General features: G+C 37.2%; 1 protein-coding gene across 24 annotated transcripts in view; it reads right to left on the bottom strand.

Annotated features, from left to right (window-relative positions):
* LOC134808766 (uncharacterized) overlaps positions 1-22,618 on the bottom strand; it is a 418,516-nt gene that overhangs the window by 376,343 nt on the left and 19,555 nt on the right. For 6 of the 24 annotated variants that reach the window (XR_010152428.1, XR_010152435.1, XR_010152434.1 and 3 more), the window contains exon 2: positions 753-804. The exons of 17 other annotated variants lie outside the window; for them this stretch is intronic. The gene's annotated coding sequence lies outside the window, so the exon portion shown is untranslated. Of the gene's footprint in view, positions 1-752; positions 808-22,618 lie in introns of all 24 variants that reach the window. One more of the 24 variants, XM_063797378.1, reaches the window with a different exon arrangement.

Below are 22,618 nucleotides of genomic sequence, written 5' to 3'. Positions count from 1 at the left end.
GCTGGGCATTAAGGATTTTAAAAATTGAAGAAAAATTCCAGTTATTAGGAATTTTTTAATTGTAGAAACAGAATTACAGGTTTTCCTTAACGTATTCTCTTGCACATTAGCTCTTAGAAGAAAGGGAGTATTAAAAGGTGTTACATATTGCACCATAAACCAAAGGTAGTTTTAACCTACTCATTAAAGCTTCAAAAAATAAGCCTTTGGGTAAGAAGGCTCAATGTCAGCAGCCAGAGGGTTATGAAGAGAATTCTGTAGAATATTCCCCTAAACACAATAGCTGTACCAATATTTCTTAATATATTTATATCTGATCAAGAGTTAGAATGCATGCCATCGGCAAACTCCACTTTTAGCCTTTAAGGGATAACAACAATTATCATTTATTAGGTGCTCACTATACATAAGGCATTGTGCTACTTTACATATATAATCTCACTTTATCCTCAAAGAAACCTTGAAATGTAGGTATTAGTCCCATTTTGCCCATGAAAAAAAACAAGGCTTAGAATATTAAGTCACCTGTCTAAAGATATCCAGCTAGTAAAATGGCAGAGCCAGAATTCAAACCTAGATCCATCCAACTCTTAAGTCTGTGTTTTTATTAAATGTGTTTTAACAAATAAGTTACTTAAGAAAGGGCTTTGGGAAAGGCACCTGAGACATAGAGAAAAGACAGCCACCGAAGCAAACATAGGAAAGGCTCACTCACGCACTGTTCTAAGAGGCTGTGCTTGCCTGAGACTCACCAACTGGATTCACGCGGGAAGAAATCTAGGTGTGTTCATCCGTTTTCTACTGCTGCTGTAACAAATTTACACAAATTTAGTGACTTAAAACAACATACATTTATTATCTTACAGTGTTTTGTCTCAGAAGTCTGAAAGGAGTCAGTCTCACTGAACTGAGATCAAGGTGTCACAGTGCTGCATTCCTTTCTGAAGGGGCTAGAGGACAATCTACTTCCTTCCCTTTTCCAGCTTCCAGAGGTCACCAGCATTCCCTGGCTCATGGCTCCTTCCTGTCTTCAAAGCCAGCAATAATCAGTTGAGTCCTTCTCAGGCTGATGCTTCTCTGGTTCTTCCATAGTTTCATCTCGTTTTCATCACAAAAAGGTTCTCTAATTGTAAGGACCCATGTGATTAGATTAGGCCTACCCAGATAACCCATCATAATCTCCCCATCTAAAGATCCCTGACTAAATCACATCTACAAAATTCTTCTTGCTATATAATCAGATTATGGGGATTAGGCCACGAAGGTTGTTAGAGGGGTCATTATTCTGCCTATCACGGTCTGATTGTAAGAGAGTAGAACCTTTCACTGTTTGAACCATATAACTAGCCCCCTGTTCTGGTTCCACATGTACAGGACAATTTACTGATAATATTTTGGCTTACCCTATGGCTTACTTAAAGGAAGGGAATGTGCTGTTTAGAGGATATAGTGTTTAATCCCCTGGGCAAATACATTTTATATTATATTGAATAATTTGTTTTCTGAGTTATACATTAGTGTCTTGTGAGTACTGTCAGAATGAGTCAGAATCTTTTAGTCCAAAAACTATAAGACTCAGACAATCAATATTCAGAATCTTTAAGTTAAGGATCGGAGTCAGGGATGAGGGAGGGGGCATATTTAACAAGTCTGTATCTATGATAAAAAACAACCTTTTGAAGAGCATGTTTAAGAAGCTATATATAATTATATATATCTAAGAATGCAGCTATGTGTCACTCCCTTTGATTTACAAGACTGGTCTCAACAAAGAGAGTAGTCAGTTTTCTGATTGTGCCTGTGTAATCAATCAAATGGTTTGAAGTAGAATGTCCTTGGAAGACAGCAGGGAATTTCAAATCAACAACTTTTAAAACTTGGATCATATGGATTAGTGGTCGCCTAGAGCTGGAGCATTTTGGGGAGAATAAAGAGTGACTGCTAATGAGTTTAGGGTTTCTTTTTGGGGTAATACATTTTTAAAAAAATTGATTGTGGTGATGATTGCACAACTCTGTGAACAGACAAAAAAAATCACTGCATTATATGTTTTAAATGGGTGAATTGTATGGTATGTGAATTACATCTCAATGAAAATTTGTAAAAGAAATTGGGTCACGGCCAGGCACAGTGGTTCACAACTGTAATCCCAGCACTTTGGCAGGCAGAGGCAGGTGGATCATGAGGTCAGTAGATCGAGATCATCCTGGCTAACACGGTGAAACCCCATCTCTAATAAAAATACAAAAAATTAGCTGGGCGTGGTGGCACGCGCCTGTAATCCCAGACACTCGGAGGCTGAGGCAGGAGAATAACTTGAACCTGGGAGGCGGAGGTTGCAGTGAGCTGAGATCGCGCCACTGCACTCCAGTCTGGGCGACAGAGTGAGACTCCATCTCAAAATAAAAAAAAAAGAAGAAATTGGGTCACAAAGATGACAATGAGAAGAGGTACCTGAGAAAAACAAGGGGGTTTATGCAATTTATGATCTTAGTGAAGATCCCTTAATGTCTACTACTGTCCTCCTTGTTTTTCTATCTACCTTAACTTTTTACACATTCCGTTCTTGGAAAAGTCACAGTTTTCCACTCCTTTTGTTTCTTACTTTACTCATCAACTAATATACAACAAACATATTCCAATTATAAATATAGAATGTCATTCTGATGTTAACTTCCAAGGTCCTTACTAGAGAAAAAGCATAAATAAGGAAAACATTCCCATCCTGATCCTGTTTTAGAGCCTCATTTTTTTTACCCTTGTTCTGCATTGTTTGCAGATTCTCTATATGTCCTAAATCAGTCCACGCACCACAAGAGCTGTATCAGATTCATGCCTTCTTGAATCTAGATTCTCACATTAAAGTCAAAGAACTGGTATCTACTTGCAATGAGGAAACTTCACATGTTAGTAGACAAGCTCCATTTGCTCTATTTTATAGCAATAACTATTAGAAAGCTCAATAGTGAATTCACTAATCTGTGCAATGCTATTGAATGACTTCTGTTTGCACTTCTTTGTACCTACATCTTCTTTCCCAAGGGCAATGACAGCCCCCTTTTTTCATAGGAAGGCAAAAATCGGCTTTCAAAGGTAGGCAGTTTTGCTTACAAATGTCGGGAAATGTTTTGCTTGAGCCATTCTTATAGTTGATATAAAAATAATCACCTATATAACCCCCAAATGTCTCCCTGAATAATCAAGCCATTTCAAGAGAAAACTTTCTTAAAACTGATATAGTAAAGCAGTTTAATTAGATTAATAAGATACCATAAACAGGGTTTCCTTCGACTTTGAGATGGAACACTTACCTCACACGAATTCAGACAAAATAGTCTAGTTACTTTTCTACATGAGAATTATAAATATAAGAGATCACTCTCCATATTGGAATAACAGAAATAAGTGAAGTTGCAACCCTGATCCTTGGGTAAAACTGTGCTTATACACTAGATGGTCTACTGAAGCAGAAATCTAGCATACTCTGTTATATACTTTCATGCATAACAATTTATTCCCATTTCATGGTATGCCTAGTTGTATAGGCAGAAAGAAGGTGACGGCCCCAGAAAAGATTAGTGTACATAATCGACACTGTAGAAAGCAGTTTTATATAATTTCATTACTCTTAAATATGAATATACAACTGACTTTGTAGAACAAACATACCATAAATTCATTGTCTGATGCAAAACTAGTTTTGTCAAATAGTTCATAATATTGATTTTACCAGGTTTCTGCAAAAACTAATTATTGCAGTTGAAACTAAAAACCTTTGAATGTTAGGTTACAAAATAGCTTACAAAGCAATTTATAGTATATTTATAAGTTTGTGTTGTTACTGTTGCCGTTGTTGTTTTAACGCATGCAGGCACTAAAGCCCATATTCCAGGGATCCTTTCAGACCACTGAACGCTGAATTTTACAAGCAAGCAGGTGTAACTCATTAGATCTGCCATGGACCGTGAAAGCCACTTGCCAATAGTGTCGAAAGCGCATCACTCATTTCAATCTCACCAAAAAAGGACAGACCTTTCTCTGACAAAACATTACTGAAAAACACTGAGTTTGGGGCTGTGACTTGAACAGCTCACCACACATGGATGGAAACTCAACAGAGAAGCTAAAGCCAAGTGGAAGTGTCAGATTGATGTTCTAGCTTTACACCTTCAGAGAGCACAGCTTCCACCTGGATTTCAAGAAGAAGGGGTGAAAAGAAGAAAACCAAACACCTAGCAATAACAATGATCTTGGCAGCATGCACGATAATTGCACCATCTGACCTGGCAGAACTGTCAGTATGAATGGCAAATTATCTGCATATGATTGAGTTTTGTAATCCCAGAAGCTCAAAACAGAGAAACTTAAGGAGCCAGTCAAATCAGCTTTGAATGTCAGTCACTGTACAAGCAATGTAGTTAATCAGAAAAATCAGGATAGCACTCAGAAAACAGTCTAGGTCTTTTTTCAGCAATCACAAAGCCAATTAATGAAATACTAGACATTTAAAATTCTGTAGAATTAAATTGAATAGTAGTATGCCATAGTTAGTATGCCAAAGATGAAAATAATATAACTACCTGGATATTTTGCATAAATACTAAGTAGTCTTGCTCGTCACATAGTTTTTAAATCTAAATTACATAATACTCAACTAAAATTTAGCTAGGTGGATAGAGCCCGATGTTTAGTTTAGATGCAAGGACTAAGAGGAAGAGTAGCAGTTACGTTTTGTTTCTTGATCAAGGTGCTAGTTACATAGGTATCTTTAGGTTATAAAAATTCATCAAACTGTACACTTACAATATGTGAATCTTTGTCATCAAAAAAGCTTTGTGATCAAGAAACATCATGTCCTCTAGTCAACTGCCCCAAGAACTTAGTCTCCAAGAAAAGCTATAGTTCAGATTCCCATTTGATCAAGTTTCACACTTGTTTTTCAGCTTTCCAAGCTAAACTGTTTAAGGATAGATTCCAGTTAGACATACTAGAGCAATGGAACATGTTTCACTACATTTAGGTCTATTATTTCGTAATGGAGTTTCTAATAATATTCCAATGACTTAGGAGAGGTTTTTTGGGTTTGTGTATGTGCGTGCGTGTGTGTGTTTAGAGACAAGGTCTTATTCTGTCACCCAGCTGGAATGCAATTTAAAATCGTAGCTCACTGCAGCCTCAAATCCCTGGACTCAAGCAATCCTCCTGCCTGAGTAGCAAGGACTATAGGTGTGTGCTACCACGCCTGGCTAATTTTCTTGAATATTCTTTGCAGAAACAGGATCTGGCTGGTCTTGAATTCCTGGGCTCAATCAATCCTCCTGCCTTGGACTCCCAAAGTGCTGCGATTACAAGTGTGAGCCACCAGGCCCAGCCAAGAAAGTATTTTTTAAATAGCCCTGATAATGATTTGTTCCTGAAAAGATCTACCAAACCACAACTCATGCATATCATAGTCACAAAGTAGTTTGTGAAAAATACATAAGACTGAGTATAATACTTCAATAATAAAGAACAGTCAAAATGTTTGATACTGATGACAGAGGCAGAACAAGAGACATATACACTTGCCAAAAGTATATAAGAAAGATCATGATAGAAAAAAGAATCAACTCCAATTTTTCAATGCACTGTTAAAATATACATCTTTCTCCAAGGTCACTTTTAGAGTTTAAGAGATACGAAAGTCTTAAAGCTACAGTTAGTTACCCAAAATTCTTTTTTTTTTGGGCGGGGGGCGGTGGGGGCGGTGCAGAATCTCGCTCTGTCGCCCAGGCTGGAGTGCAGTGGCGCTATCTCGGCTCACTGCAACTTCCGCCTCCCGGGTTCAAGCGATTTTCCTGCCTTAGCTTCCCAAGTAGCTGGGATTACAGGCGTGTGCCACCACACGCAGCCAATTTTTTATTTTTAATAGAGATGGGGTTTCACATGTTGGCCAGGCTGGTCTAAAACTCCTCAAGTGATCCTCCTGCCTCAGCCACCCAAAGTGCTGGGATTACAGGCGTGAGTCACCACGCCCAGCAACTACCCAAAATTCCATGATAGGTTACTATTTCTATAAGGTTGAGTCGTTGTATTAAGTCAAAATTCTCAGCATCTGCTTAGTCTACTGCATACACAACTAGGGGCCATAAAGAAATCCTTTCATTTTTATAGGCCAAGTGTTGTACTACACGGAATTAATGGCGCAAGAGAAAAAAAAAAGTATTTTTATTATCACATATTCACATGTGCAATTTTTTACATACCACAAGAATCTCAAAATTATGATAGCATATAAGGCTGAAACAAATAGTAACTGGCTACATTTCTTTTTCTTTCTTTTTTTTTTTTTTTTTGAGATGGAGTTTCGCTCTTGTTGCCCAGGCTGGAGTGCAATGGTGCGATCTCAGCTCACCGCAATCTCTGCCTCCTGGGTTCAAATGATTCTCCCGCCTCAGCCTCCTGGAAAGCTGGGATTATAGGCATGCATCACCACGCCCGGCTAATTTTGTATTTTTAGTAGAGATGGGTTTCTCCATGTTGGTCAGGCTGGTCTCGAACTCCCGACCTCAGGTGATCTGCCCGCCTCGGCCTCCCAAAGTGCTGGGATTACAGGCCTGAGCCACCGTACACAGCGGCTACATTTCTTTAAAAAAAAAAATCATAGTCACTCCTTGTAGTCACTCATTTAACTACTTTAGGTTCTAGGAGCCTAAATTATCCAAAAAGGCAAACCCTGACTCCAACTGAACATCCAAAAGACACGAAGTTATCTTGTTGGTTGGTATTTGTTTTTATTAGCAATACGGCAACAATTTTACTTCTGATTCCATGAAAGGAGCATTCACAAACATGAATCAAAAATGAACATATATATAACCTACTCTAGCTTAAAATTAACATAGTAGGTCAAAATTCTAAGAAAAATGATTAAATTTAGTCTTAACATTTGACTAAGATAAATTTTAAGTGACTAATATTAATGACTGTGCAATGCTCAGTGTTCCCACAAGCTATATCTTTTAAAAAATATTTTTTAGCAAATAGGCAGCATGGAGTTATTAGCCCAAAGTTCACCTTAGTTCTCCTCTAACATTAACCAGGGTTTCAATGGAATACTCCACACATAAATTTAAATTAGTAGACTAATATTTCTAAATAACCGAAAGTTGAATTAACTATTAGTTGAATCATATAAAATTCCATTTCTATGGGTCAAAAACAGCCAAATCTTGATAATTTCATGTGGCTTAGCCTAAAAATAGTTTTTAAACAGTTCCAATTCTATGGTAGAAAGAAGCAAATAGCAAAAAAATAAAAAAAAATAAAAACATGATGTGAAAATACATGTTAGAAAATGCTTCCAACTAAATGCTAAGGTATAAAGAGAAATAGAAATAGTGGGCTTCAGAAGAAGGGGTAAAAATCAGGTAGTTCAACAGGTTCCTAGTAGCGATCGATAAAATGACTTCTGCTTCACCTTTTAGGAGGAGGCTATACTTAGCAAATCACTGTGTAAGCTGCCTCAATAACAGCATTCCTGCTATCAAGTTTACTTGCAATGATTCCAACAAAGAAATTAATTTCTTAGAAGACAAGAAAAGGTTATCTGAAATGGGGAAAACACAGGAGACTAAAGCTGTCTGTTAATAAAACAGACAAGCATCAGTCTAGGCAATGAATTCAGAGCAGTTTTACTCTCTGCAAGATCTGACTTCCCATAGCCCACTATTATACATACATACACACGCCCACATATATACATGTATCAGCGTATATATGCATACATACTTGTGCTGGTTTACTCAGAACTTTCCTAGTTTTAGCACTGAAAGTTCCATGATCCAGAAATTCAAGCCTGGGCAAACTGAGATAGTCACCCTAATCTACAGCTACCAACTGATGCATGAACATGTGTATGTGCACACACACACAAACACACACACACACACTCTCTCCCTTACCCATTCACATCCCCAACTCTAAAGAATGTTTTTCTAGGCCGGGCGCAGGGGCTCACGCCTGTAATCCCTGCACTTTGGGAGGCTGAGGCAGGCGGATCACGAGGTCAGAAGATCGAGACCATCCTGGCTAACATGGAGAAACGCCATCTCCACTAAACATACAAAAAATTAGCTGGGCATGGTGGCAGGCGCCTGCAGTCCCAGCTACTCGGGAGGCTGAGACAGGAGAATAGCGCGAACCCAGGAGGCGGAGCTTGCAGTGAGCCAAGATGGCACCACTGCACTCCAGCCTGGGCGACAGAGCCAGACTCAGTCTCAAAAAAATAAAATAAAATAAAATAAAAAAGGAATGCTTTTCTAAAACTTAAAATGCATTTACTCACTCTTCAGAAAACATGTGGTGGTGTAAAATTTTCCAAAAGCTATTATTTATGACCATATCATTAATATATGTAACTGGCAGTGATCAAATCTGAGAACTTACAAACTGCCATTTTGGACAAGTCATCAGATGCACTCCTTCCTGAAGTCTCATGTTTAAATCATATTCACCTCACTAAGTGTTATCAGAGGAACCTGTGACAATTATTCCATTTGTAAATATGAGGAAAATCTCTGAGGTATTCTCAGCTTACCACTTATCAAGAATGTAACCTTGAGATAAATTACTTAGCCTCATTAATTTTCTATTTACCAGTATGTAAAATGGGGATAATAGTACCTACCTCAGTGTTTTCATGAGTATTGAATGACACAATGTACATAAAATGCTTAGTACAATACAGTAGCATAAAATTAATTCCCAATAAATATTATTACTATTGCTAATAGTATTGCTGTACAGATAAAAACTTACAAGTACTTTGAAGGTGGCAGTTGCCTATTCCTGTATTCTTTGGTGGAAATGTTTTCTTTTAAAAATGGTTTTCTCCTTTTATAATTTTCAGACTTCCAGAGTTATTCTGACTGTAAAAACTATGAGACTTTTGAGTAGTTTAAAAGACAGAGTGTTGGCTGGGCACGGTGGCTCATGTCTGTAATCCTAGCAGGCAGGCTGGGAAGCTGAGGCGGGAGGATCGCTTGAGGCCAGGAGTTAAAGACCAGTATGAGCAACACAGCAAGACCACCTCTCTACAAAAAACTGTAAAATGAACCAGGCATGGTGGTGCACACCTGTAGTCCTAGCTACTTGAGAGGCTGAGGTAGTTGGATCAAACTGGTAAGCCATGATCTTGCCACTGCACCCCAGCCTGAGTGACAGGGTGAGACTCTCAGAAAGAAGAAAGGAAGGAAGGAAGGAAGGAAGGAAGGAAGGAAGGAAGGAAGGAAGGAAGGAAAGGGAAGGAGGGAAGAAGAGGAAGAGCCGGGGGAGGGGTACGGGGAGAGGGAGGGAAAGAGCATCCTTGTAATAAAATTACTTCTTGATGTGGAATTTCTTCCCATTATTGAATTTCAACGTTAGATGTAATAGTGCAAGTAGAGAGCTTCTTGTCCCCTAACATTAATAAAAAATAGCATTTAATGGCCTGAATTACAGGTGACAAAATTTTATCCATACTAAAATAATACGTGTAAACATTAAATCAAAATATAGTCAAATTGGATTTTAGAGTTTGCAGAAACCTTTAAAATCACCTAGTCCAAAACCCTCATTTTATAAATAAGACCTCTCAGAGGTGATTTGTCCAATGTCATATGGCCAGAATCAGAGACAATAAAAGTATCCAACTCTCCTGACACTTAGTCCAATTATCTTTTCAGTATGCTACTCTTCAAATCATTAAACAAAAATCATGAGGCAAATTCTTATTCTAATATTCCTAATAAAAGCCATGTTTGAATACAACAAAAAATAATTAAGAGAAGGGCGTGTAACGAGAAGGCTGAAGGAAAAATGAGTACAACATAGTAGAAGATACCCTTTGAAGTCAAACAGGCTTGTTTCAAATGCCAGCTCTGCCATTCCTTTACTGTGTATCAATGGGCAAAGTATGAACTCTGAGCTTCAGGTCCCTTATTTGTTAAAAAGGGGATAATACTACCTAGAACAATTACATAAGATTAAAAAATGAGTTAGAAGAGCACAACTGTTGAGAGTCAGACTATCTGTTTGAATCCCAACTCCACAACTTACTCATTGTTTGATCAAGTTTTATGATTTCTCTGAGCCATAGGAAGTATTTTAGCAGAGAACATGGCACATAACTGTAACATGTTTTAGTGTTATCAATATATATAAATCATCTGACACTTAATGGGTACTAATAATAAAAACACAACCACCATCACCAGCAACACAAAAAATACCTGCTTCATAAGTAAAAGTAGACCAGACTGATAAAGCCAACATGCTAAATAAAATCAATGCTAATCTATCCTAAAATATGTCCATACCCTGAAATGTGTGAAAAGTTCATTAGAGTGGGATTAAAATCAGATTCAAAAAGTACAATATTATCTATCTAGTAAATAATCACTTTGTAGTGACACATGTAAGAAATGGTTTTCAAGATACTGAATTTTAAAATGCTCAGTTTCACAAAAGATAAAAAGTCAGAAGTTAGGTAACAGTAGAAGGCTTACAAAGTATGAAAAAAGCTAAAACAACAGCAATGATAGATGAGAAAATTTGTAAAAGACCAGCTGTGTATAGAAGAAACATGAAAGAATGTGTCTATTATGACGTGGTTTTCATCAACTCCTAATCAAAAATATAATAAAAGAAAAAGAAACAGTACCACATCCAGCATGTCACCATTTAAGACAACAAATTCCCAGATGACTAGAAAAAATCTATCTCTGAACTGGGTGGAAAGGCATAATTCTTAAATCCAAAGGGAAATTAAACCACAAAGTTTAAACAAAACAGCACGAAAAAATCAATAACTCACAAAATAAAAAAGAATAGTTTTCAGCTTTCTCTTTTTAAAAAATTCTATTTTCAGATCACCAACAGTGGTTTAAGATGCTACCAAGTCTTTAAGCTCTATTTGGTAGGGAAATACCTCTGCTATTTCTAAAGGTAAATAGGGGGTTTTGCATTTAAGTTACAATGTGGAATACTTCAGAATAACCTCATGCCAAAATGGCACATTTCTGAGGGATGCAAAGGTATTCAATAAAAAGCTTTTAAAGGCATATTTTTAAACTTGCAGCAGGAAAGCTTTTCTGTGTCAAGACAGTAATTCTTTTAACAGCATTGATCAAAATGTCATTCTTTTATGAGTGTACAATACCTTTTAATGGCATACAACAAGCCATTAGGGTTATACACCTCTGTATAGCAGACAGCTTACTGGAAAAAAGCGAACACTGGCCAAGATAGAGTCAGTAGGTTTTATGCTTCTAATAAGGAACATTTTTCCCCCTAGCTGATTCATTCGAAAGTCCACAACTGAAATTATCCAAAGATTAAGTGTAAGCTCTCTTCACTTCGGTAATTTAGAAGCACTTTCACAGAGGCCTAAACTGCAAGATCTAAACTCTACCTTTGTGGATACCATAAGATGGCCTTGAAAACAGCCTCTCACCCAGGGCCAGTAAGAAATTATTCATGAAGATTAGGAAAGAAATAACGGTTTTAGTACCTTTTCTACTTTCTGAGGAAAGAAGAAAGTGAATTTAAAAACATATTATAAGATGATCACTTTTCGTATTCATTTACAAAACTAAATACTAAAGGAACATTAAAGTTCTATATTATTCTAACATAAAACATCTCTGTCACCTAATATTGATTAGGTAATCTTTCATAAAAGGAAACTATTTTAAAGTAATCTCAAAACAAGTCCTTGTCTTTGAGGTATTCACACCTTAAAAGATATAAAGTAAATTCGGAAATTATTTAGAAGAAGTAATCCCATGAATATACAAACTGACAAAAAAATGCCACCAATTTACCAAATTCTAATCACTCAGGAAATGGGAAACTAAGCAGTGCAATAAAAAATAGAAGGTGAGTACCCCTGCTTTTCTTGTTACACCTTTACTTATTGTTCACTACTAAAAGAAATGCGACTTAAATACAAATAAATTATTCTAATTACAGAAATATCCCAAATAAATTGATTGTAGCCTAAATCTCTGCCTTCTGAAAATGATTTCAGGGCTTCGTAGAACTGAAAAATGTTACAAATAGTAAAGAATTCTGAATCAAAAGTAAAACTCAACTTTAGGGAAAACACTAGATGCATTTCAAAACCTTCTCTCTAAAAGCAAAGTTTAAAAAGTAGAATTTGTCTCCTTTTAAAGGTAGGTATGTGTGTGTAGTAGAAAGAAAATGGTAAGTGAAAAAGAAAGGTGTTATGAATGGCTCTCCAAATTATGTAATACAACAGAAAGTTCTGTTTCAGGCAATGTAGAAAACCAAAGCATTTGTACCAATTTCATAACTGACAACAACTAAAAATGCAAGGCAAAATACAAAAACATCTTGACAGGATCCAAGAGTTGAGAAGAAACTACCAATCCAAAATTGAAGTGAAAGTGCAAACTCAGAGATGGTAAGGAGTGCTGAATCTGTCTTTGCCCGGAGGATATTTGGTCAGCCATTCTGACAAGATCTTTAGACTTACAGATCTTATTTCAAATGAAGAACAGAAAACAAAAATAGGGCCAGGCATGGTGGCTCACGCCTGTAATCCTAGCACTTTGGGAAGCTGAGGTGGGCGGATCATCTGAGGTCAGGAGTTCAAGACCAGCCTGGCCAACATGGTGAAACCTCGTCTCTACTAAAAATACAAAAATTAGCCAAGTGTGGTGGTGGGTGCCTGTAATCCCAGATAATTGGGAGGCTGAGACAGGAGAATTGCTTGAACATGGGAGGCAGAAGCTGCAGTGAGCCGAGATGGCAGCACTGCACTCCAGCCTGGGCGACACAGTGAGACTTCATCTCAAAAAATTAAATAAATAAATAAATAAAATAAAAATTAAAAAATAAACGCCACCTAAAAGTCTAACAGGACACTATCCTCCCCCAAAAATTAAATAAATAAATAAAATAAAAATTTAAAAATAACCACCACCTAAGAGTCTAACAGGAGACTCTCCTCCCAGGAAGCTAAGACATCAAAGAGTTATCCCCTCAACGTAAAGGTGATGAGAAGTCTGGACCTAGGGGACTAAAAGAAAAGTTGCCTTGATGATAAGCAAAGCAGGGGAAAACAAAAAACCACAAGAACTCGTAACCGCAAATGGGCACTCAGAGATACAATCTAAATTCACATCACAAAAATAAGTACCGCCCCCCAAATAAATAAACACAAAGTGGTGCCCAAGTGATAGTGTTCCTGGGTGCCAGACTGTAGCAGACATGAATGTCATCTGGTAGAACAAACTATTAAATACAGTAAACAAGAAAACATGGCACCATGAAAAAGAACCAGCCAAAATAAACCTGCAAGGATTTCATTTATTAGGATTATCAAATGTAGATTATAAAATAACCATGCTAATACATTTAAAATTATTTTTTACACTGGGAAAATACCTCCACAGAAAGAAAATTAAAAATAAATGATCTAGAAGGTTGGAAAGACATTTGAACAAATTAAATATACACTAATTGAAAATAAAAACTCACTGGAAAGGTTATGGAAGATTAGTTTACAACGGACTGCCCCTTCCAATAAGAATAACTAGAAAAACTAGGTAAAATACAGAAAACATCTATATGCAGGCATGAGAGAGCTACTAATGCAGCCAAGACTCAAGGGTCCAAAATCTTGAACCAAAGAGAAGTACAGGGAAGTAACCTCAACTTTCAGCATGAACTTTCCCAAGTCATTTGCCAATTCTCAAGAGGCTGGGAAGCTAAGTAGAGCTGTTAGCAGTATCACAGACTAGGGGGAAAAAAACTTGAAGTTTGGGAACTGCTTGCAATAAACCAGAAGTGTATCTGTAGAATGAAACCCAACTATGTATCATCTCAATCTCTGACTATATTGTTAAACTGTCTCTATTCTACCTACCTGCCAGAAACAAAAATAAACCCTCTTTGGAAAAAATTAGTATCTGACATTCAACTGACAATTACTAGGCATACCAGGAGACAAATCTATAAGAAGGAAAAAATAAAAGAAACAGACCTATAGGAAACACAGGTGTTAAAGTTATCAGATCCAGACTTTAAAATATCTTTCACTAATATGCTCAAGAAAACAGAAGAGAACTATAGCTTCCCCTAAAAAACATGGTAACCACCTAAATCCAAATGCCTCCACATAACCTCCATAAAACTTTAAAAATAATGAAGAGATGAGGCTACATGAGTATTGCTAAAAGAAAAAAAAATTAACTGAAAAAACCCTCATAATCCATGTCTATGGCATAACTAAGAGGCACAGAATAGTACAAACTTCAAATGGATTGTCAACTAAAGGAAAAAAATCAGACTTTTAAAAAAGAAAATTTAGTTTTATTCAGTCTTACTGAAGACTGTAACCCAGGAGAATCTTTCAGAGAGATTCCCAAGCAGTATTTCAGCCCCTGTATCAGGGGGTGGCAGTTCTGCATCTGCTCATAAGTTACATTAAACACGCTCACAAGTTACGTTAGAGCAAAGCGCCATCAAAGTTTGGGTGTGAGAGTACATCTTGTTACTGATTACAGAGGCATAGTCACTAATCCCTCAGAATTTATCTTATATACAGGAAGAGCCAAGGGCTAGGCTAGGATCATTGACCTCATCTTAAAAAAAAAAAAATGCAATGATTCCATCAAGAGATGTGGTAACCTGGGCATCCTGCTTACAGTCTCCAGGGCATTCTTCCAGAGGGCTGCCCTCCATCACTGAGTCAGAGCCTTTGTGAAATTCTTCTGGCAAGCAGAATGAGCAAACATGGTTCCTTACATTTGCTACTGTGTCTCACAACATGTAAGTAGAAAATTGGACACTAAAATCCAGGAGCTGTCTCTAGAGCCCATGCCAGAAAAAAACAAGATAGACACTATGTGGAAAACATAGAAGGAAGCAGGGAAGCAAAATACAGATAAAATAACCCCAGGAAGTATAGAAATCCTAAAATTAGGTGTGAGACCTGTTAGGACAGAGCACTGATTACTATAGAATCTAAAGGAAGGGACTTCCAATTATAAGAAAGAGAAGTAACACTCTTGGGGAAAAAACCACTTCTCCGGGAGAGGACTGTGACTTAGACATGGGATTCCTGAGATATATGATGGTAAAGAGAAAGAAGAAAATAAGAGATAAGAGATATTTAAAAAAAAAAAGAAAAAAAAAAAGGTCCTGGGCAGTGGCTCTCAGTTGTAATCCTAGCACTATGGGAGGGTGAGGCAGGGGTGCCTGAGGCCAGGAGTTTGAGACCATCCTGGGCAACATGGCAAGACCCTGTCTCTACAAAAATTTAAAAAAAAAAAAAAAAAAAAAAAGCCCAGCACAGGGTCATGCACTGTTGGTCTCAGATACTTGGGAGGCTAAGGTGGGAAGATCACTTGAGCCCAGGAGGTTGAGGCTGCAGTGAGCCATGTTCACACTACCACACTTTAGCCTGAGTAACAGAGAGACCCTGTCTCAAAAAAAGAAAAAATAAAATAAAAAAAAAGAATAAAAGAATAAAAGATAATCATAAAATCAGAGAAACACCAAACCCACCTCCCCTTCCAAGAAAATCAAAAACAATAAACACAAAAGACACACCAGGTAGGTTAAAGAAACTGCACTTCACTATAATAAAAGAATAGGATGTTTTTGAACTAAGAAACCTTGTAATTTCTCTTTTTACATAAACTATTATTGCTGGTTAAGAAAAATAAAATTTTCAAACCTGATCAGAAAACAGGCAACAACTATAAAATGTTATAAAAGAATAAAAATAAAGAAAATGAAAACAAGAATGCTTCAGCTGATAAATAGCATCCTCAAAACAAAACAAAACAAAACAATAAGGCAGAGAAAACTATAATACATCTTAACCTGAATTCTATGTTGTTAAATAAGTATTTACAGATTTTTTAAAAAAAATCCTCTTAAATCAAACATTCAACAATTCAGTTCAAAAATGTCAAAAGTCTGGCCAGGTGTGGTGCCTCTCACCTGTAATGGCAGCACTTTGGGAGGCTGAGGCAGGTGGATCACTTGAGGTCAGGAGTTCGAGACCAGCCTGACCAACATGGTGAAACCCAATCTCTACTAAAAACACAAAAATTAGCTGGCTGTGGTGGCATGCACTTGTAACCCCAGCTACTTGAGAGGCTGAGGCACGAGAATCACTTGAACCTGGGAGGCGGAGGTTGCGGTGAGCTGACATCATGCCATTGTACTACAACCTGGGTGACAGAGCAGGACTGTCTCAAAAAAAAAAAAAAGGCAAAAGTCAGAAAGATTTAAAATGAGATGTAATTGGTTTCATGCCCAAAAAATTAAAATTAAAAAAGACAAAAATGGCCAAGCACAGTGGCTCACGCCTGTGGTCCTAACTACTCAGGAGGCTGAGACAGGAAGATCACTTGAGCCCAGAAGGTCAAGGCTGCAGTGAGTCGTGATCATGCCACTGTACTCCAGCCTGGGTGAAAAAGTGAGACTCTGTCTCAAAAAAATTAAAAAAAAAAAAGAGAGAGATAAAAATTATTTTAGAAATTAAAAATAAATATAAAGTACCCAAGAGAGGGAAAGATTGACTGAAAATAAAATATATATCATTGAACAAAGCCATAAAAACAGCCAAGAGAACAAAACAAAATGAAGTAGAGTAGTAAGCATCAGGAAAATGGCCAGGAATGCTGGTTTATGCCTGTAAACCCAGAACTTTGGGAGGCTGAGGCAGGAGGACTGCTGGAGAATAGGAGTTTAAGACCAGCCTGGGAAACATAATGAGACCCCATCTCTGCCAAAAAAAAAAAAAAGAAGAAGAAGAAGAAGAAGAACCAGGAGAAGAAGAAGAAGAACCTGGGGAAAAGAGAGAGAAAGAGGGTCCAACATACATAAAATTGTAAGACCCAAATAAGAAAATAAAATAATGGAATAAAACTAATATTTAAAGTTATAATAGGGGTTGGGCGTAGTGGCTCATGCCTATAATCCCAACAGTTTGGGAAGCTGAGGCAGGAAAATTGCTTGAGCTCAGGCATTCAAGGCCAGCCCGGGCAATATAGCAAGACTCCATCTGTATAAAAAAAACTTTTTAATTAAAAATAAAGTTGTAGGTGGCTGGGTGTGGTGGCTCATGCCTGTAATCCCAGCACTTTGGGAGGCCAAGGCAGGTGGATCACGAGGTCAGGAGTTCAAGACCAGCCTGGCCAACATGGTGAAACCTTGTCTCTACTAAAGATACAAAAACAATTAGCTGGCCGTGGTGGCACATACCTGTAATCCCAGCTACTCAGGAGGCTGAGGCAGAAGAATCGCTTGAACCTGGGAGGCGGAGGTTGCAGTGAGCCAAGATCACGCCACTGCACTCCAGCCTGGGCGACAGGGTGAGACTCTGTCTCAAAAAATAAATAAAATAAATAAATAAATAAATAAATAAGTAAATAAATAAAGTTGTAGGCTGAGTGCAGTGGCTCATGCTTGTAATCCCAGCAACTTGGGAGGCTGAGGCAGGAGGATCGTTTGAGCCCACTAATTCGAGACCAGCCTGGGTAACAAAGGGGGACCCCATCCCTACAAAAAATGAAATAATTAGCCGGGCATGGTGGTGTGCACCTGTAGTCCCAACTGCTCAGGAGGCTGAGGTGGGAGGATCACTTGAGCCTGGGAGATCAGTGCCTCAGTAAGCTATGATTGTGCCACTGCACTCTAGCCTGGGTGACAGACTGAAAACCTGTCTCAAAAGTAAATAAATAAATAAATAAATAAAGTTGTAATATACAAAGAAAAATCAGAAATAAAACAAGATATAAATGTATACATTAAAAAGGCCTATAAAGAACTTGGAAAAACTGATACAAATACTTAAACTGAGATGTACTGCAATATACAACTAGGCTTTAAAGATTTTTAAAAAATACATCCAAGGGTAGGGAAAATAAGCACAAATCTTCTGAGATTATTTGTAAAGGAAGCAAAATCGAACCAGTGTCAGACTTCTTGGTAGCAACATAGAAAAGACAATAATGAGTAGTTAGGAATTAAAGTATGTCATTTAAACTGACAATCCAAACAGCTGAAACCTAAGTAAGTAAAAGGCAAATGAAGGAAATTAAGAGCATTATAAATAATAATATAAAAGTAACCACCAGAATGAAAATACAAACCTCCCAAAATACAAGACAAAAACAAAAACAAAAAATAAAAAAGGAGTGGGGAAAGGAACATACTATTAATAGATTATGAAAGAAACAAAGGAAATATAATAACCCAATAAATGTATATAAAATAATGTGACAGAGACCACATAACCATATCAATGAATGTAAATAGATTTAACTTACCTATTTTTTAAATTGTAAATGTTAAATTTCAAATGGACTCAAAGTAAAACTCTACACTGTATTTTACAGAAACACAAAGTGAATCAGAAAGGCTAAAAATGCAAGGGATAAAAAAGGTATTCAAGGCAAATGAAAACAATAAGTAGGTATTGTAATACTGATATTAAACATGAGAGAACTGAGACCTAAAAGCATGACATAAAGAACACTTTATGATATAAAGACTACAATTTCCAATAAAGATGCAATAGTTATGAATATCTATCCACCAACTAACACAACTGCTTTAATAAAACAGAATCAAAGAGAAATAAAGGTGCAAGAAAGAAAGAAACCCAACAGAAAACATCAAAATCTCATACTTAGTACAAAACAAGTGTACAGAAAATACAAAAGGATGTGGAAGACATAAACAAAACAAGCTTTATCAGTATCTATACATTTAAACACCAATAACAGAAAAATAATCTTTTCCAAGTGCACATGAATATTCACAGCTGCTTTACCCTTGATAGCCAAACATTGGAAATAATCTCAGCGTCTATGAAAAAGAGAATACATGAAGAAATTGTGGTATATTCAGTGAGGGATGCAGGTACCAAAATGGCATATTTGACTTATGTCAAACTAACTAAATGGAGTCAGGGGGCCAGGAAGAAGGAGCCTTCACATATGAATGCCTATAACAGGTTTTATTACAAGAAATTCCTGCATGTCTTACATGTACCCTTGTAACAGACCTTATCATGGGAAATTTCTCCAACCAGATAAGCTACTTGCACAAGGACACTTTCCTTGCAGTGGCTGTCTCCACCACTGAACTGATGTCAGCTTCTGCAACAAGCCCCTCTAGCCAATGGTCTTGTTTAGCTTATGTGGACTTGTTTTTTGTCTTTAAAAGTTTCCCGTTTTCCCCTAACCCTCTTGGATGTACCTATAGTCTGCTTATGGCAGGTTTATCCTGGACTTCAGTCCTCTGCTATTCCTGAATAAACTCTTTGCTTTGGAGGGCTGGTCTCTGGATCACTCATTTTAGGATGACGGTTCATGCAGTGGAATACTGCATAGCAATGAAAAAGAGCAAAAGATTGCTATAAACACATAAATGACACAGCATATTATTTTAAGTAAAAGAAACTAGACACAAAGTAGCTAACTTTTTTTTTTTTTTTTTGAGATGGAGTTTCGCTCTTGTTGCCCAGGCTGGAGAGCAGGGTTGCCATCTTGGCTGACTGCAACCTCCGCCTCCTGGGTTCAAGCGATTCTCTTGCCTCAGCCTCCCCAGCAACTGGGATTACAGGTGCCCGCCACCATGCCTGGCTAATATTTTGTAATTTTAGTAGAGACAGCCTGTCCATGTTGGACAGGCAGGTTTTGAACTCCCGACCTCAAACAATCCACCCGTCTCAGGCTCTCAAAGTGTTTGGATTACAGGCGTGAGCCACCACGCCCAGCCTCAAACTTTTAAACGAAGTTCAAAATCAAGCAAAACTAATTGATATTGATAACAATGAGAACTGTGGTAACCTCTGGGAAGACAAAGGGTGGTCTGGGAATGAACACAGGGACTTTTATGGGCTGCTGGAAATGTTCTCTATCTTAATCTGGATCTATCCGCAGATGTAAAGAAATAAATTTTTTTGAACTATACACTTAAAGTCACTACAATTAGTACAGTTTATTGCATGTCAGACAACCAAAACAACAAATGCAAGTCATGAACAGACACATCATACACACACACACACACAATACAAATGATCAGAAAACATGTTCAACTTCATTGGACATCAAGGAAATGTTAATTAAAAGACTGCTACAACCCAAACAAGATTGACTAAAATTTAAAAACCTGATACACTATTTGTGAGAGTGTAAATTGGTGCAACCATTTTGGAAAACTGTGATGCATCTACTTAGCTAAAATATGCATTTCTCTCACAAACTTAATAAACAGGCTTCTCATCTACTTTATTTTAGTCAGAGCCTCAGTCCAACAGCTACATCCACAGTTCTTTTCTAGACTTTCTTAGGTCTGCTACATCTTTTTTTTCCCTTTTGCTTTCACTTCTCTTCTTAATTATGGGAATTTTGGGCCCATCAAGGATTTGAGGCAGGGACTCTTTTCCACGAAATATTCTGTTCAATTCAAAGAACTTTCAAATATACCCATAGGTGAAATTCATTCTGAGACAGGATCAGTTTTAAGGTTTTATCAATGGACGTGAAGGTCAGGCCCTTGATTTGATCCTTACTAAAAGACTGAGTTTTAATTGGCCGTTGTCACTTAAAGCCTTTATAAATTTTATTTTTGTGAAGTCAGGATTAAGAAGCAATTGTGCCTCTCCCAACACCATAGTTCCTTTTAATTCCCTTTCATTCCTGTTTTCAAAAATGACAATTCTTTTCTGATCTCTGCTTTCTTGTAATGCCTTCTAAATGCATCCACCAGCAATGAACACACAACAACACTGACACAAAGCATTCTGTTTTCCTACCTTTTGTAGTAGAACTACAAATTTACTAAGTACATGATCTGTATCAAAGATAGATGGTTAAAAAAAAGGTAGGTCTTCATATAACATTTCATCCTTTGGAAAACTTGAATGGTCTACAGTTTATGAAGTCCCACCTATTAATGTGGTTACTAAAATAACACCAGATGGAAGGAAACTATTCAAATATCAATCCATCGCTCATTCCTTCATTTCAGATCACAAGAAAAATGAGAAGATCACCTAAGTCTATGAGATTTAACTACAACTATGAAATGTATTTTAAGCTGGGCGCAGTGGCTCACGCCTGTAATCCCAGTACTTTGGGAGGCAGAGGTGTGCAATCACTTGAGGCCAGGAGTTTGAGGCTAGCCTTAGCAACATGGTGAAACCCTGTCTCTACAAAAAATAGCCAGGTGTGGTGGCGTGCACCTGTACTCCCAGCTACTGGAAGGCTGAGGCAGGAGAACTGCTTGAGCCTGGGAGGTCGAAGCTTCAATGAGCCGAGATTGAAGTGCAGGTCATTGCACTCCAGCCTGGGTGATGAAGCAAGAGCTTGTCTCAGAAAAAATAATAAATAATAAATATATAAATATGCTTAATTTTTTAAAAAGAGAAACATATTTTAAATGCCATAATATATCCTCAGGCAACAGTAAACTGGCATCCTAATTTTTAGACTGCAAATATAACTGAACCAGATCAGATAGAGCAAAATAGGTAAGAATTTCAAATATGATTAGCTACATTGCACTTTTATGTAAAATTCATAGATGATAAAAGACATTTAAAACCTTTCTCCCCAGTATTTTCAGCGTAGGCACTTAATATATAAAATGACCATCACATTGAATGGAACACCACAAAACCAAGTGCATTTACACCTTCCATTTGCTCTGCATGTATAATTAAACTCAATAAAATGAAAGTACAATAAAATCTTTCCACAATGTTAGCAGGTCACCCTCAAGCAGCTTGACCTATACATGGCTGGCCTAGCCAGATTAACCTATTATTTACAAATCAATCTTCCTCTCTTTTCTACCTACAATACTCCATACACAGCAACAACTGGAGAGAAAAATAAAATCTAGTAATAAAGATTCAAAAATCCTTGCTGTATATTCAGGAAATTCAAATAAAAAGCTAACACTAGTCTTAAATATTACACTGCTTATAAAACATTCAGGGAAAACAAACAAATAAACATAGCCATTCTATCAAGAGACATTCCAGATAGCAAAATAGTTTTAGGTGAAATAGTGTATTATTAGATTAACTATTATTTAAATAATATTTTTTCATTGAAACTTAAGGGATATAAACCATTCTATGTTATATGCTAATGAGATTTAATCAGTCATTATTTACAGAGCAAAGTTTGGCTCATCCAGTTCTGGCATCGATACAATTTATCAACTGACATGTTATGCTTACAGCATATTACTTTCCTTGATCAAATAATTGAGATCTTGTTGTTCTGTTCCACAGGAAAGGAATATCTTTCAGATCTCAGACCATTAGCTTATAAATTCTATGGCTTTGTTAACAAAAAAAAGATAGTGGACATCACTAAAAAACTGAAAGTAAAGACCTCTGGCAGGAAACAGTGGCTCACATCTGTAATCCCAGTACTTTAGGAGGCCAAGGCAGGCGGATCACTTGAGCTGAGGAGTTTGAGACCAGCCTGGCCAACATGGCGAAAACCCGTCTCTACTAAAAATACAAAAATTAGCCAGGTGTGGTGGCAGGTGCCTATAATCCCAGCTACTTGGGAGGCTCAGGCAGCAG

The sequence above is a fragment of the Pan troglodytes genome, chromosome 18 (genome assembly GCF_028858775.2).
Source record: "Pan troglodytes isolate AG18354 chromosome 18, NHGRI_mPanTro3-v2.0_pri, whole genome shotgun sequence".
Lineage (NCBI taxonomy): Eukaryota > Metazoa > Chordata > Mammalia > Primates > Hominidae > Pan > Pan troglodytes.
This window is presented reverse-complemented; position numbering and strand designations above follow the sequence as displayed.